The 14,648-nt window shown below is 42.2% G+C and overlaps 1 pseudogene across 1 annotated transcript; it reads left to right on the forward strand.

Annotated features, from left to right (window-relative positions):
* The first annotated feature begins 5,663 nt into the window (after nucleotides 1-5,663).
* On the forward strand, nucleotides 5,664-7,816 carry LOC308347050 (metaxin-1-like; annotated as a pseudogene). The gene is made up of 2 exons: nucleotides 5,664-5,703; nucleotides 7,015-7,816. The product of its transcript is annotated as a metaxin-1-like (transcript).
* Nucleotides 7,817-14,648: the final 6,832 nt, after the last annotated feature.

Below are 14,648 nucleotides of genomic sequence, written 5' to 3' on the forward strand. Positions count from 1 at the left end.
TATAGCAAAAAAGAATAATTGAGTGCTACCCAATTTTATATAGAATTTTAAGTACTTAAAAGTTTGAGTTTTGAGGTATTTATACTTAAAAGCCTTTGAAAAAGTGGTTGAATAACTATTTCCTTCTTGGATGGAGAAACAAATTTTCCTTTAACTTAAAAAAAAAAAAATCACATTTGGGAGGCAGCCACCAGGGACAGTTTCACTTGGAAAGAGACTTTTTGAGAAAGTTCCAAGTGACTGAGAAAAGAGAATTATAATGGAATTTGCTCCACAACTTTTATTCTGACAGAGGGGCTATTCATCCTATGGAATTCTTGTAAAATCACTGACCTGAACAATATGCTTCTGAGAATGTTTTCCTGCTTAGCTTATAAAGATATTATTATGTATCTATGATATAATCACTAGAAAATGCTCCCTCTGGGGCATTTGTTGTTTCTCTAATTATCATAGTTGATTGTGGAATTGATATCCCTGATGTGTGTAAAGGTATAATGGGAAAGTAGATATAATCTTTTATGCAAACTGTACTTTCTGTCTTCAGACTGGTGTTATATATAACAATTCTGTCAATTAAAGGACATCCTATAAACAGATTATTTTAATTTAAAGGGCCAAAAATGATTATAACAAGGTTACAGTGGTTCCTATAGTTATTTGTAATTTTCATGCCAAGACAAATCTATTTTCAACCATAAGCTCCAATATAAGTGAATTCTCTGGACCTCAGTCTCCTTTCTGGGCAGCAGGGCTGAAATACCTCTCGTTTCACAGGACTGTTTTGGGGATAAAGACAGATGACATGTGGAAAGGGTCAAACACGGACTCATTGCTATCCGTTATTACAGTTATCTTAGAATCTGTAATTCTAAAGTCCAAAGCCACGAATGATAGAAATAAATATCATTTGGCATTTATTTTTCATTGTGAAACTGAGGAAAAGTAACTCAAGAAAGTTAACCGACTATGAAGAAATTGTACTCTTTGACTGTCAGGTCTTCTCACTTATTCAAAGCATTTGGGAAGATGAGAGATTAGGATAATGTAAAACAGCCACAAAACAAAAAATTCTTCACAGTTGGCTTTGGAATGTGTTTGGTTCTTACATTTGAAAATTGGTGTGTCTGGTGGTCTAGATATTCACTTCAGAGAAAATGATGAAGACATCCTGAGGAGATGCGGTTTGGGTGGAGAGAAAGATGCCTGACCCCCCACCCGCCCCCCGCCCCATCCAGTTTTTCCATCCAGCTCTTCTCTTAACACAATGCTAGAAAATGTCTGCTTTCTCTTAACTGACAAAAAAATCTTTGCTCTCCCAAAACATCCTTAAAGTAGGGAGGTGGCTAAATATTTGATCTTCAAAGGGCTTGTCTTCATGCGAACTAAGTAGAGGAAATTGAAATGTCTAAAAAGCTATAATTAAGCAGATTCCATACTAACTGCATTGAACTTGAAAGCAAGTTTATTATGGATAACCTAAACCTCTGATAAACCACCCAAGGACAATACTAATCAACCTCAGTGTGCTTTGAATATTATGAGGCATAGATCTGAATATGCCTTTAAAACAAAGCCTGCATCAATGATTTTATCATTTACTTACTACTTTATTAAGTGGGCATCTAAAAACTGATATAGTAATAATATTAAACTGGAAATTTTTTTGAGAAAAAAATAACTTCCAAGAATTTCTTGAATTATTTTATTTTGGATGCAATATTTAATACATGATTTGAATCTAGGTAATAAGGCCCATTAAAGTGCCCTTCACTAATGAAACTACGAAGTATTTTTAAAGCCACACATGAATCTATGGCTAGTGAAAGTAAAGTAGGCTCTTCTTAACAACGGCATTTAGCAAAGCAAGGATGTTAAATCTAGTCTTCAGAAAATCCAGAGATAATACTATGATAGTGGGTTTGTTTGTTTGTTTGTAAGAATTAATTGCAGATCATATGAGTAATTGAAGAAAAAAACAAATGAGCAAAGGGAAAAAAAAAGTGAGAGGCAAACAAAGAAACAGACTCTAAACAAACTACAGAGAACAAACAGATGGATGCCAGGGGGGAGGTGGGAGGGTGGATGGGGGAAATAGGGGATAAGGTCTGAATAATGTATGCAAGTATTAAATTATTGTCTTGTACGCCTAAGGCTAATATAAAACTCTACGTTAACTATACTGGAACTAAAATGAAAAACATAAAAAAAAAGGAATCAGGGGCACCTGGGTGGCTCAGTGGGTTGAGCCTCTGCCTTCGGCTCGGGTCATGATCCCAGGGTTCTGGGATCGAGCCCTGCATTGGGCTCTCTGCTCAGCGGGGAGCCTGCTTCCTCCTCTCTCTGCCTGCCTCTCTGCCTACTTGAGATCTGTCTGTCAAATAAATGAATAAAATCTTAAAAAAAAAAAAAGGAATCAATTATAGAACAATTTAAAAGGAAAAAATGTTTCTAAAATATTTAAAACAGAACTTTAGAGAAACTTGATAATGTGTAATTGTACAGTGATTTATTTATTTATTTATTTTAACATTCTAACAAGAGTTTGGGCTGCCATGTTAGATGAGTATTATGTGGATGACTGTCCTGGGTCAGACATCAGATTATATAAAGTTAAACATGTTTCATTCTGCATTCGTTATCTGTTGCTATATAATACATTTTTCCAAAATTCAGCAACTTTGATGGGTGGTTCTGGCTCAAAGTCTCTCATAGGCTGCAGTCAAGGTGCCATGTATGGCTACAATCATCTGAAGGCCTGACCGGGGCTGGAGGATCCACTCCCAAGAAGGCTGTTGGAGGGAGGCCTTAGTTCTTTGCCACTTGGCCTTCTTTGACACATAGCAACTGGCTATGGGTGGAGTCTACATTTCCTTTTATGATCGAGTCTTCAGACTAGGAAAGCGCACACTGGTACACCTGCCATCATCTAGTCATTAGAATCAGCCACTAAGTTTGGCCTGTATGCAACTGGAGGAGGGTAAACTCTGATACTTGAAGGGAGAACTATCAAAGGATTTGTGACTCCATTAAAACATATAGTCATATCACTCTAGAACTTCTCAGAGCCTTAAATACTCTGAAGTGAATCCAATAGTGTCTGTACTATTTCTCCAGCTTAATTGACCACTGAACTCATTTTTGTGGATTATTTTGCAGAACTGGTGTTCCACAGAGACACTTTAGAAAACGCTGGAGGCTTAACACTGCCATCACACACACAAATACTTCTATAAGAAATATATAGTTGTCAGCTTTTAGTGAGGGCAATTTATTATTTTCCTTGTGCTAGGTAACAGATTTCTAGGCCTTAGATAGTCAACTTTAGTCAATGAGTACTTATTTCTGTCTTCTGTGCCAGGCACTGTGCTAACCAACACTTGGCCATTTAATGGTCCTTGTCCCTTATGAGGCAATAAATGAGATACAATATAGAATACAGTGAAATAATAGCCAAGACATAGAGCATAAATTGTGCTTGCACAATTCTAAGTGTGTGGTACACATTAATTCATTTCATCTCCACAATAACCCTGGGAGGTGGATCCCTCTTTTACAGATGAGGAAACTGAGACAGGGAGAGGCTGCATCACATACTCAAGGTTATATAGCTGCAAAACGTGAGAGTGGGGATTTACACTGAGGGGAGTCTGTCTCCCAAGTTTAGCTCTTAGCATTATGAATACGGCACCATAAGTATTATGCTACCAGATACTTAGAGGAAAGAAGATTGCAGACAGTCCTGATCCAGAGGACTAGAGGAAAATGTCACAGCAGTGGTGACATCAGAGTCAGGCCTCAAAGGGTCAGCCAGATGGAAAAGGGAGAAAGGCAATACAGGGCCTCAGGACCCAGTGTCCCCCAAGACACTGTCCTATTCCTGAATTGTGCGTTTAGAGAACACTACTGTGAATCGACAACACCATGCATGATACAGGGTTCTGGGGGAGGAAGCTGAAAAGCTAATGGCAATTAACTGGGAAGTAAAATTCAAAACTAGAGTGTTATCTAGCTCACATGTGAAAATGTTTAATATTAACATTCACCTTTGCAAAGAGAGATTCCCAGAGCCAAGAATATCTGCTTCACATAGCCTGGAATATGGGGTGTGGTAGACACTGCGATGCGCCACCCAGAACCCCTTCCAGGGATGAAAGACTTCCTCTCCCAGCTGCCGGGAGTGTTGCCAGCAGAGAGCCCTCAGCGGTCAGCCCCTCTCTGGGGATTGCATCTGCTGAAGAGAGCTGCCTCACCGAGGGCCATGACCCTTTCCCGGAACGCCGGTGTCCAGTGACTGGTCAGTGTTGGGATATAAAGCCCAATTCTGGACAGCACAAAGGGCCACCCCCGCTTTGGAGTTCCCCACACTGTCTGTTGCAGGCCCCGTGGAGGCTGCATCCCAGGTTGACTTCTCCCTCGGCCCAATCCTGCCATCATTTCTCCTCTTCTGCAGGAAGTGATCCCAAGAGACTCCATAATTAAACTTTTGAACTTCGACTCCATCTCAGTGTCTGACTCCTAGAGAACCCAACCAGTGCCAGTCAGTACCACGAATGGCTAAGAAAGTAGATGCTGCAATGGAGTTGGGCAGTTCTTGGCTGACCATCTGAATTCCTTCGCTGGGGTAGACAGTGCCCTCTGGTACAAGAATATAGTACCAGATAGTACCTGGTAACCTCTGGTACAAGGGCGTAGTGCCCTTGCCAGTTCACCACCTCTGCCAGTGGTGAACTGGGATGGTAAAACAGTGCCGAGTGGAATGGAAATCACTGATGGGTGTGGTGTAATAGGACTTTAAGAAATGGAAAAGAGTAATGATGAGGATGGTGGGATTGGTCGGCTATACCCACGCTCAACTGACACTCTGGAAAAAACAATTATGACAAAGAGCTAAGAGTGACTGACATTTAAAACCTAAGAGTGAAAGCCAGAGACAGGCTCCTTGGTAGCATAAAGAGCCTTTCGTCTCCCAGAGGGAGGGCAGAGAAAGCTGAAGGATATACCAGGAGTTAATCATAACAGTAGCAGAGCTCAAAAGGTTAAGCTCCCAAACAAGACAGATCTGTTATGCCAATTTCAGGGCTCTGGAAGGAGGGGTTTGGGGTGGCAGGGAGAGACTGACCCTGGCACATGGACAGGACATCTGGATTGATGCACAGGAGAATCATGAATTCCCAGATTCCCCTGAACCCATTGAGCCTGCACCTGGGGCCCTCTCTTCCTGTTAAGGGCTAGCATTTTCCCTTGCTTGCTATGACGTCAATAGCTTAGATTCAGTCATGGTATAACCCAGCCAAAGACATACTGGGCCTGATAAGGGGAGAAGGGGTCTGCACCCTCAAAGAGCTGTTGAATAGGCAGGAGCTTATGAAGACGCACTGGTCTGGATTAGGTGAATGCTTGATGAAGGCTAGTGGAATGCAAGGCGGTGTAACGGTTTATCTATCCAGAAATAGGATTTAACTACCCAGGCAAGGACCTTGGCAGATAGCACAAACACACAACTAAGATGCCTCTTAAGAATTGAGCACACTCAGTGAGGTAATCGTGCCAGAGTTGCCATCATAGACAGTGAGAGGTTTTAAAAGCTGAGAGAAATGGGCACGCGGCAGTGAATAACCTACATAGGGCCAGAAAACCACCAGAGGTCCTTCTGCTGAAACATGGGAGAAGCACCATTTGCCAAGCAACAGGGATATGCTGGTAAGGGGGGAGGGGCACCAGTATCTTTAAGGTCAGTGGTAACTGTCCTCTGTAAACCATGGCTGGTGGTAGGAGAGGTCATCCCCAGTAGCAATGGGAGTGACAAGATCCCCTGCCCAAGAGAGACATAATTATGGTAAAGAGAGGCAAAGTCATAAAGGCAGACAGAGGGGGTCTATGCTCAGAGTAATATGGACATTGTTAATAGAACAGTGTCCCTAAGGGCAAAATAGCTAGGCATTGAGGGAGGGTATTACTTAATCCATTAAATCAAAAGAGATTAAGGATGGATAACCAGGAGGCTGATGTCACTCATCCCAATATTTCTGAACCTGAGCCAATTTTTGGACCTCTAACCTAAAGAAGAGGCTAGGTTCCCAGGAAGAAGGACCCTGAAATACCACAGCAAGTGAACACAGTAATGATTCTACCGTCCTTCCCTAAAGAAACTTATGGCCGTTCAGTAGGGGAAAGGGACAATGCCACCCAGACACGCAAAGCATTTCCTTGGCTCCCTAAACTCATGGGATCACATGGGAGCTAAATAATAAATGGAATTCTGGCCTGGGTCTGGCTCCCAGTGAGTCCACTGGGACTGTGGACAAACCCGGTGGTCATTTCCCTGGCTCCCAAATGTGTGACTGAAATAGATATACTTTGTAGCTGGTTGACCCCTCCATTGGTCCTGAGCCTGAGGAGGTCAGAGTTATCCAAGAGGCCAGGAATAGCCAAGTAGAAATCTCTGAAACTGTCCCTTCCCCTCAGCAAATAGTAAGTCAAAAACAATATTGCAACCCAGAGAAATGACAGGGAGGGAAAGAATATTTGGACTGTCTGTACATTTCTTATTGAGATCAATATGCTTCCTAGCTAGGTCACTTTAGGAACTGAACATCAAGTTTATGTCATCATGAAGGCCTCCAAACTGAAAAAATAATTTCTAGTGATGATTTCATTATAGCCATTATAATCCAATTCTATTACGATGAAACTATTTGAAAAATCCACAAAACCTTTTAAAAAGGGGTTTTGCCTCTATGCTATCTCAGGTACTCTTAAAAACACATTCAACTAAAGAGTGCTTATACTGTTTGCTAAGGGGAAAGAAAAAAAGCTTTAAAAAAAAACCTGTTTTTGTCCGGGAGGGACGGCGGGCAAGAGGGCGGCGCCCATGGAACTGTGCTGCTGGTCAGGGTGGTGGGGAGCTACTGTCACTGCACCTGGACAGCCTAGCCATCCTGACCCATGCCAGATTTACTGGTGGCCCACTCAAGGTGCACAGGATCACCAAGCCCTGACAGAGCCCTTCAGGAACTCTGCCTGTCCTTCAGACCAATCATGAAGAGATCATTCGGTACCACACAAGATCATCACCCACCTTCGAAAAGAGAAGTACAATGCTGATGATGCTCTGTCAGCCCGACATGGGGCAGGCAACTTGGCCTTCACGTCTCTGCTCGGGGAGAAGCCGCTCGTGGGGCTGCTACATACTTCTCATGTAGACACCAAAAACCAGGAGGACGTGACCCGGAAGTGGTACGCTGAAGCTCCACCGTCTACGCTCAACTTCTTCCTTCCTGGCTGCCGGCCGCGCCAGTTTGCTGAGGAGCTGCTATTTGGGAGCAGTGGCTTGAGAACGAGGACGAACTGGAGAAGCAGCTGTACCAAGAGGCTCGGGAATGCCAGACCCTGCTGTCTCGGCACCTAGGCTCTCAGAAATTATTTTTTGGAGCTGTTCCAGCTCTCCGGGACACCTTTGTCTTTGGCTCCGCTGCTCCAGGCAAAGCCGCCCCGTGGGAAGCTGCAGGCCCACCTTCGAGGGTTGCACAACCTCTGGTCCTACTGCACACACATCCTCAGCCTCCACTTCCCCCGAGATGGAGCTGAAGTGCCACTTCCAGGCCAGCCCTCAGTGGGCCCAGGCACTGAGGAGCAACCACACAGGCACGGGAACCAGATCCTATCTGTGCTGGTGGGACTGACAGCCATGCTAGCCTTGGGGTAGCCATGGGCTAGCCTTGCTCAGTCGTGTTGTCTCTATCCAACGGGTAACCCTGCCCGAGCCCCAGGCACATGGTCTTTGGGCACGGCTGAGGATGGCGGAGAGGAATGATTTGTCCTCACACTCCCAGGACTGCTTTTTCCAGCATCATGCATTCCAGAGGTTCCAGTGTTTCCCCGTTGTTGGTATGGCTGGAAATGGAATGCCACTCCCATAGTAAATCTGTCCACAATTGAAACACAATCTTCGTGAAGCGTGTGTATGTGTGTATGTATGTGTACGTGTGTAGAGATGGTATAGTGGCTCTATTAATTTCTTGGTCCTTAATGACTTCAGTTCCTAAAATAGGAAATCTAAGACTGACCTTCCAGAAAATAATAAGATGCATGCATTAGCCTTCTGTCCTTCCCTTTCTCTTTCTTATCTCATCAACCTTTTGTTTTCTCAACCGAACTTGCCTTTAGTAACTTCTTATGATGTTTTAAGGACTATAGCAGAGAATCCAGAAAAATGAGACCAGATTATAGTGTTCAGCAATTGCTATGTTATCCTTTTCAGAGAGACTTTACTTTTTGTTGTTGTTTAGAAAGAGTTTTGGGGGCATCTGGGTGGCTCAGTGGGTTAAAGCCTCTGCCTTCGGCTCAGGTCATGATCCCAGGGTCCTGGGATCGAGCCCCGCATTGGGCTCTCTGCTCAGCAGAGAGCCTGCTTCCTCCTCTCTCTCTCTCTCTGCCTGCTTCTCTGCCTACTTGTGATTTCTGTCTTTCAAATAAATAAATAAAATCTTAAAAAAAAAAGAGAGAGAGTTTTAAATGGGTAAAATTTAGGGAGAGCGCGATCTAATGGGAAGATTTTTTGACAGTTCAGTGGAGTAGGCTTCATGGGTCTTTTCTAAAAGGGGGACCTTTGGGGCGCCTGGGTGGCTCAGTGGGTTAAAGCCTCTGCCTTCAGCTCGGGACATGATCCCAGGGTCCTGGGATCGAGCCCCACATCGGGCTCTCTGCTCAGCAGGGAGCCTGCTTCCTCCTCTCTCTCTGCCTGCCTCTGCCTACTTGTGATCTCTCTGTGTCAAATAAATAAATAGAATCTTTACAAAAAAAAAAAAGAATTTAAAAGGGGGACCTTCGTTCCTTGGAGTTTTGCTTCAGACAAGATGGCAATAGTGCATTGAAGGATTCCCAGAAATTACAAATTGTATCTTTTTCATATCCCTGCATACTTCCCACAACTAATGCATTGTTTGGCAGTAGGTAAATAGGGGTCTGGCAGTTGGTAAATAGTTCTGATCTCCCATTTATTCCCATAAATGTTAATGAATTCTCCATATTCACCTGATCAGGGTAGACAAGGTCCTGCCCCATGTGACCTAGTCTCCATTCTGGGTGCCTTCCCAAATGGTTAAAGATGTAATAGGAACAGAGAACAGTTATTTAGAATTATTTACATGTCAACTATTCTTGCTCTTAAAACACAAAAACAGAATACCATGAAATTTACATTTGACCCTTTTTGTTGTTAATGTGGTGTTATATATGTTTGAATGAAAACGGTTAATGCATGTGAATCACTTAGTTCTAGGCACTGGAAAAGACCTCTAAAAGAATCTGAATAAGACTGAATTATTACTATCATCATTATTACTATCATCTAAAAGATATTTTGATGACATACTATGGATCATAGAGCACCCACGTTTTATGTGGTCAACACAATGTTTTCAACTTTTTTTTTTCAATGTTTGCCATTTTTAGAATTAGGTGGTAATGGGGTACCCAGGTGGATCAGTCAGTTTAAGTGTCTGGCTCTTGATTTCCACCCAGGTCATGATCGCAGGGTTGTGAGATCGAGATCGGGCCTTGTATCGGGCTTTGCACTGGGCATGGAGTCTGCTTAACATTCTCTCCCTCTCTCTCTCCCCCCAGCTTTCCCTCTCTCTAAAAAAATAATAATAATAATAAAAATAAAAGTAATAATAATAAAATTAGTTGGTAACATTTAAAATATCAGAACATTACAAAGGTTGGATGTTTGGCTGCTGGGTCCACTTTCTCATGTGACACAGTCATCAGGTGCCAACTTGGGCTACTCTCCCATTTGCCACACTCCTCCCCATCCCTTCCCCCCCGCCCAATGAAGCAGGCCATTAGTAGCTATTTACAGCAGCATTTGTGCTATAGTCTATTTTCACAACTGCCTGCTTTTCTTTTTCTTCTTTTTCTTCCTAGATGTTTCTAGTCCCTGTGGGCATTTCAGTTTGAATATCTATCAAAGAGGGCAATATTTGCAAATTGAAAGGGACATCACAGTGTTGTTATATCACTTTTTCGCCTTCCCCTTCTTGCTTCTGTTAAAGTGAGGGCTTTACGTTGGCAACACAACTCTCCTGGGAAGAGAGTGTGTGGCCTCTGTGTCCAGTAACCTGACAGAATTTTCTGGGCTTAGCCATTCTTGCAAATATAATTTCTGCTAGTGAGTGGAACAGACACGAGGCTGTTTCACAGAACCTGGGAGCTTTTACACTTGTTCCCAACCCATCCCCCAAAATAACCCCTCCACACTATAATTACATTTACATTCATGAAATTTAGTAAGTAAAAGTTGAAATTCCTTTTAGCAAGAATTTTATGGCTGTGTATTCTGCACAGTCCTGAACAAAAAAATGACTTAGGCAATCCAGAAGGAATCGGTTGTCTAGTGTTCTGTAACTGAAAATAATTAGGTATTTTAATGTTCTCTTTTTAACTCCTTACTGTGTTAGCGTTTAGAGAGACTATGGTAAAAATCATAACCACTCTAACTTTTATAAATCAGCTTGCCTTTTCCTCTTTTTGGGAGTAAGATTTACCAATTAGTGAGAATGATAAGTTTAGCCCTCAACTCTTTGTGGAGTACTTTAATATTTAATTCCCAAAGTTGCTCTAAGATTTTTTTATTATTGTTTGTCCTCAGAGAGTCCCCATGCCAACAAATGTGACTTCATTCTTCTAAGTAGCAACTGGTTCAAACATTGGAGATGCGTATGTTCAGAAAATCTTCCAAAAATACCTTCGTAATTAGTGGACTGATTGATGACACATCAATGGGTTATCAGGAGAAACTGAACTTCTAGCTTTGTTTTTCCACTGCTCTTCAAATTTGATTTCTGGAACCCTTCCCTCCTCATCCCTTCCGAAGAAGAAATACTGTCTAGCTTTTCCACTGGTCTTGGTTAATAAGTGAACAGTCCTACATTTTGACATTTAAGATGACCCAGTCTCTAGCCCTATGACTATTAGCCCAGTGTGCTATAAAAATCATTTTAATCCAATTTAAAGCTTTCCGTGTAGACTTTAATTGAGCATGGGCACTGCTGTTTTTACCCCCTTTTCCTCACTTGCCTTCTTCCCTCTAGCTGCTGGTTCTGACACCTGTAAAGTTGGACCAAGGGATAGAGAAGATGACAGGAAGAGCTTCGATAAAACATTGATGGCCTAGAAAGGCAGATGCTCCAAGTGGATTCTTTTTCTCAGTCAAGGCTGTTGCTGGCTCCTCAGTTATCCTTCACCAGGGACCTCTGACTGCTACCACCTTGACATAGGCTGTTGTCTGATTACCATTGTCTCCTTGGAGGGCCGCTGTTTGGGTCACATCATCTCTCCAGGTCACCACCTGCTTTTTGAGTAAGATCCCCTCTAAGGCAACCCCAGGCTGACTCCTTTTTACATGGTCCACATCTGAGCTCCAAAAACACAACCTTTCCCTACCACCACTGGAAGTGAAGTTTGTCCTATCCCAGTCCTCCTTACTCTGTGATCAGACACGGTGGTGTGGCCACAGCTGCAGCCTTTACGCTTCCTTCTTTGTGGGGGTCAGATCCCAGTCCTTATGTTTCCAAACTCTGGCGGGAGAGTAGGGGGTGGGGGAGGGGAAGGTGGTACCTGTGAGTCCCCTGACACATCCCCTTGAAACCCTGTTGTTGTGTGTGCTGAAGTACAATCCAGCAATCTTTTTTCAAAGAAATTCTCTCCCCATCTCTTCCAGCCCAATTAGAAGAAGGTGATGCTGGCCAACTTGGGTTCATCCCCCCCACCCTTGGCAAGTCCCACATGGGTGGCCTAGTAACTCATATTTTAATATAGCATACTTGGAATTGATCAGCTTATTCTTGGACTTTGGTACTTCCATCAAAACTGAAGCAGAATGACCCCAGTGTTATCATCTAGTTACACAGTCAATCCTCTTTTGACTTAGTCTCTGTGGTGTGTTAGAGCTGCTTGTGAACCATGGCCATGATTAAAATTCAAATGCTATAAACCAACAATTAAATAAATTTCATATTTTTAAAAGGTAACAAAGACTCAAAAGTTGCCATTTTCTAATTATTTCCCTCCATCTTGTTATCTCTGCTTTTGAGATTATTTGCTTATTGTAAATATGGTTAAAAAAAACACAGGGGGGTGTGACACAGCACATTTGGGGATGTCACTGCAGTAGCCAGAAATTAGCTATGGTGGGAGGATTTACACCAAGAAAATTGGCAAAGGTAACAAAATCAGGTGCCTTCCCCTTCCCCCATGAGTTCCTTAAACATTTACAATACACCACTGTTGAGGATACACTCTTCAAAGATGTTAAAAACTAGCAAGATAGCAGGTGCAGTCCAAACTAAGGCAGCTCATTTCAATATAAAAGGGCTACTTTGTAAGTGCTAACATTTCCCCAGGATCAATAGATTCAGCGTGTTCAAACAAAGCCTGTGTCTCTCTCTCCAATGCTTGTAGTTCTTGGGAGATCAAATTGGTTCCTCTTCACAGGTATCCACCCTTAATACGTTTTCAAGTAAAAGTCTGAGATTAGACAAAGAAGCCCCTGCAGCTGCACATTCCTTGGCAGCCCACACCATAAATGCTTTTGCAAAAATGCCTCACCCAACTTTTTAAACTGTTCTGGGCTGCATTTAATAGATGATGAAAATAATGACTTTTAAATATGCCACTGCACAATTAGGCCAGTAAAGCAACTGAGACACTTTGAGAACCTTGAGCCTAGGAAATAAGACAAAAATACCCGCAGGAAAACAAACAAACAAAAAAGCAAAATATCTACAGGAAAAAGATAGAACTTGGAGGTCAAAATTTGCATCTACATAGTCAAATTGAATAAATGTGAATGACACCGTAAAAGAAACAGCCTCACATTTCTCATCCAATAACATATATTTGAGCATTAAATAATCTTTTCATTTCATTTTGCTCCAGCAGACTTCGAGGAAGAGCTAACAGCACCATTGTTTCTCAGAAGGTGGGAGAGGGTAGGGAATGCTCATTCTCTAAAAGTGGAATCTTTTTCATAAATCTTAGAAGGAACTTGTTGACATGAGAGTTGTTGACTTTAAAGAAGACCATATGAAAGCAAAATTATGAGACCTACAGGACAGGATTGTTGTTGAATGGAAGAACCTTCTTTATGAACCCGACCTCTTCCTGCCTGACACAGTTCTGAGCTCCCCTAACTTTTCTATCTACCCCATGAGGAAGATTTCCCAACATATACGCTTATGACCATATCAATTATGGCCACCCTCCCTTCAAATTGTTTGTCCCCCCTCCGCTAGACTGGGGGTTACATATCACCTTTGAATACCACCTTTCAAAAATCACTTTGGATAGCACTTTATATCCAACAAAGGACATTCATGTACACCATTTCAGATAAGCCTCACAGCCACTCTGTCAAAGAGAAGAAACAGGTATCATTGGCTCTTCTGTATTTTATTTTTACTTTTTTTCATCACGATAATCTCCATCCCCTATTTCTCCCATCCCCTTACCCACCTCCCCTCTAGTAACCATCAGTTTATTCTCTATAGTTAAGAGTCTGGTTTTTGTTTTGTTTCTCTCTCTCTCTCTCTCTCTTTTTTGTTTTGCTGGTTTGTTTCTTGAATTCAACATATGAATGAGATCATATGGTATTTGTCTTTCTTTGACTGACTTATTTCGCTTAGCATTGTAGTCCCTAGTTCCATCCATGTTGTTGCAAATGGCAAGATTTCATTCTTTTTTATGGTGGAATAATATTTCATATATATATATATATATCTCATATATATATGTGGCATATATATGTGTATACACATATATATATACACACATCTTTTTTTAAAATTTATTTATTTATTTTAATAAATACACACTTCTTTTATATCCATTCATCTATAGATGGACACTTGGGTTGCCTCCATAGTTTGGCTATTGTAAATAATGTTGCAGTAAACATAGGGGTAGATGTCTCTCTTTGAATTGTGTTTTATTGGCTCCTCTTTAAAAAATGAATTGAGCCAGCTCTCTGGGCTAATAGCTGATAGAATAGCACAGAGAATCTGATGCTCCTATCTCCTGATTCTGGGCCCAGCAAAGTCTAGTAGAAAGAGTATGTGTTAGTTTTCTATGCTGTGTAACAAATTCCCACAAACGTCAGTTTAAACCAACATGCATTTGTGGTCTCACAGTTTCTGTAGGTCAGAAGTCCTGATGTGACAAATCTGGATTCTCTGTTTCCTATCACAAGACTGAGGTCAAGATATAGGCCATGCTGTGGTTCTTACCTAGAGCTCAAGATCCTCTTCCAATCTCATTCAGATTGTTGGCAGAATTCAGTCACTTGAGGTTGTAGGACTGAGGTCTCTGTTTCTTCGCAGATGTTGTGTGTAGCTCACTCTTGAGCAGCTGGAGACTGGCCTAAGTGCTTCCTGGGGTGGCCCACTCCCAACAACGGTAGCTTGCTTCCTCACAGTCAGCAGGTATATCTTCCTGACTTCTGTCAAGAGTCTCCAACCCCAGAATGTGATCATCAGAATGACTACCCCATCCTAAAGTCTCATGTTCCATCCACACCTGAGGATGGGCTTATACAGAATGTGGAACTTCAGAAGAGGGAGACTCTTGGGGGCCATCTTGGAATTCTG

Source organism: Martes martes (genome assembly GCF_963455335.1).
Source record: "Martes martes genome assembly, chromosome: 8".
Taxonomy (NCBI): Eukaryota; Metazoa; Chordata; class Mammalia; order Carnivora; family Mustelidae; genus Martes; species Martes martes.